Source organism: Euphorbia lathyris, chromosome 3 (genome assembly GCF_963576675.1).
Source record: "Euphorbia lathyris chromosome 3, ddEupLath1.1, whole genome shotgun sequence".
Lineage (NCBI taxonomy): Eukaryota > Viridiplantae > Streptophyta > Magnoliopsida > Malpighiales > Euphorbiaceae > Euphorbia > Euphorbia lathyris.
Genome location: NC_088912.1, coordinates 46,702,237 through 46,705,008, shown reverse-complemented (window position 1 = coordinate 46,705,008; position 2,772 = coordinate 46,702,237). Strand labels below are relative to the sequence as shown.

At 36.1% G+C, this 2,772-nt stretch overlaps 1 non-coding gene across 1 annotated transcript; it reads right to left on the bottom strand.

Moving 5' to 3' along the window:
- Nucleotides 1-667: 667 nt before the first annotated feature.
- Nucleotides 668-774, bottom strand: LOC136225214 (small nucleolar RNA R71). Its single transcript, XR_010686940.1, has one exon. It is a non-coding gene; the product is annotated as a small nucleolar RNA R71 (small nucleolar RNA).
- Nucleotides 775-2,772: the final 1,998 nt, after the last annotated feature.

The following is a 2,772-nucleotide window of genomic DNA, read 5'->3' as shown; positions in this document are numbered from 1 at the left end:
GACAAAATTTTAAATTTTTCGTGTTGTATTTCGAATTTAGGTTTAAACATACTTATTTTAACTTTTATAATTTAATAGTTTTCATTTACTAATTTATTTATTTTTCAAAATTCTGTTTTGTAGGTAGTTTCGGTTCGTGCAAGATTTCAGGTTCATGCGCAGTTCTCGAAGTTCAGGCATTGTACCAGACCCTATAGACCCAGAAATTGAGAAAACCATTAGGAAGAACAAGAAAAATAAGAAAAACAAAAATAAGACCCTAGTAAAAACACATACCGAGCCAGAAAAAATGGCAGACCCACCAACACTTATGGAATACGCTAGGCCAGGTGTGGCCGGTGTAACCAATAGTATCGTTAGACCCAGAATCACCACAAACCAATTTGAAATTAAGCCAGCCTTGCTTAATATGTTGCAAAATAATGTAACATTTTACGGGTTACCTAACGAAAATCCTAACACCCACTTAACAAATTTCCTAGAAATTTGTGACACTTTTAAAATCCCAGATGTGACTGCAGAAGCAATCAAAATTTGCCTCTTTCCTTTCACTTTGAAGGATCGAGCCAAAGAATGGTTAACTTCTATGCCAGCCGCAACTTTTGCCACTTTGGAACAATTAGCCCAAGCGTTTTTCTCTAAATATTTTCCTTTAGCAAAAACCGCAAGAGTCATAAAGGAGTTAACATCTTTTTCTCAAAATGATAATAAGACTCTTTATGAAACTTGGGAACGTTTTAAAGAACTTCAACGTTTATGCCCACACCACCAATTACCCACTGAACTTTTAATGCAAACATTTTACAATGGACTAAATCCTACAACTAGGGGTTCATTAGATGCTATGTCGGGAGGGCTATTTATGAAGAAAACATCAGCCCAAGCGAGAGAACTTTTGGAGGAAATGGCAATCAACAGCAGTATGTGGCCCGCGGAACGTGGACATATGCCGGTGGCGAAACCATCATCCTCAGCCTCACCATCAGTTAAAGGTATAGTTGAACTTGATCCAGTCGCAATGCTACAAGCCCAATTTTCTGCTTTATCGCACAAAATTGACCAATTTATGGCACCACGCGATACCAATGGTAATCCAATCCAAACGGATGTGGATTACGAAAATATGAGTGAGATCGAACAGGTAAATTTTGTCCAAGGGCAAAACCAAACTAATAATCCTTATTCTAATACTTATAATGCTGGATGGAGGAATCATCCTAACTTTAACTGGAAAGATAACAATAACAATAATGCCAGTGCTAATCAAAATCGTACCACTAATTATCAAAATCAATCAAGAGACACGATTAGCACTTTATCTTCTAAAATCGACAAGTTTATAGATGCTATCAGTGGAAAAATAAGTAATCACGACGATGGTTTTAAACGGATCGAAAACAAATTCGATCAGCTTATTAAAAACCACTCATCTAGCATCCATAATTTGGAGATTCAAATTGGTCAACTTGCTAAATCAATTCCATCCCAAAAAGAGGGAAGTCTTCCCAGCCATACGGAAGAAAATCCGAAAGAGCAGGTGAAGGCTATTACTCTTCGTTCAGGGAAAAATTATGAAGGGCCTGAAATGCCCAAAGATGCAACATTATCAGGAAATGATTTACCAAAGTCCAAAGATGATATCTTAAACACAAAAATTTCACCATCTGACGCAGGTACCAAAACTTTTGTACCCAAGCCACCTTTTTCACACAAAGTCCGAAATAAGGACTATGATAAACAACTTCTAACGTTTTTGGATAAACTTAAAAATTTGCACATCAATTTGACATTTATGGATGCAATCACACAAATTCCTAACTATGGTAAGTTTTTAAAGGATTTGATTTCAAAGAAAATCAGTTGGGAAGGAATTTCATCCATTTCGTTAACTGAAGACTGTAGTTCAATAGTATCAAGTAATTTGCCCACTAAACTCAAGGATCCCGGATGTTTTACTATTCCGTGTAAGTTGGGAGATATTGAATTCCCAAGTTGTCTTTGTGATTTAGGAGCAAGTATAAACTTAATGCCATTGTCTATTTTTAACAAGTTAGGTTTAGAAGAAGATATCAAACATACCAATATGGTTTTGCAATTAGCGGATCAAACCACTAAAAGGCCATATGGTATAATTGAAGATGTTTTAGTCAAAGTCGATAAATTTATTTTTCCTGCCGATTTTGTTATATTAGACTTTGCATATGATGTAAATTGCCCTTTAATTTTTGGAAGACCGTTTATGAACACGGGACGCGCTCTAGTTGATGTGTCGGAAGGGAAGGTAGTTTTAAGGATAGGAGAAGATAAGGTCGAGTTTAACATGAACAAAGCGATGAAATACCCTATGGAGGAATTCGCTTGTATGAAACTTGATTTAGTCGAAGAATGTGTCAATGATGTAATTCAAAGTGAAGAAATAATTGAACCTATAATAGATGAGGAACTAGACTATAAGGACCCAGAGCCTTTGATTCGAGAAGATGGACCAGTTCCGCCTTCAATTGTAACACCCCCTAAATTAGAACTTAAAGAGTTACCCAGTCATTTGAGGTACGCTTTCTTAGGCGAAGGCGATTCTCTACCTATAATTATTTCTAACAAATTAACAAGCGATCAAGAAGAAAAATTGAAAGATGTTGTTAGAAATAGGATAGGAAGTATGGGATGGCAAATTTCAGACTTAAAAGGAATTAATCCTAGTATAGTAATGCATAGAATTCACTTAGAAGAGGACAAGCCACCTAAAGCGGATAGGCAAAGACGCTTAAATCC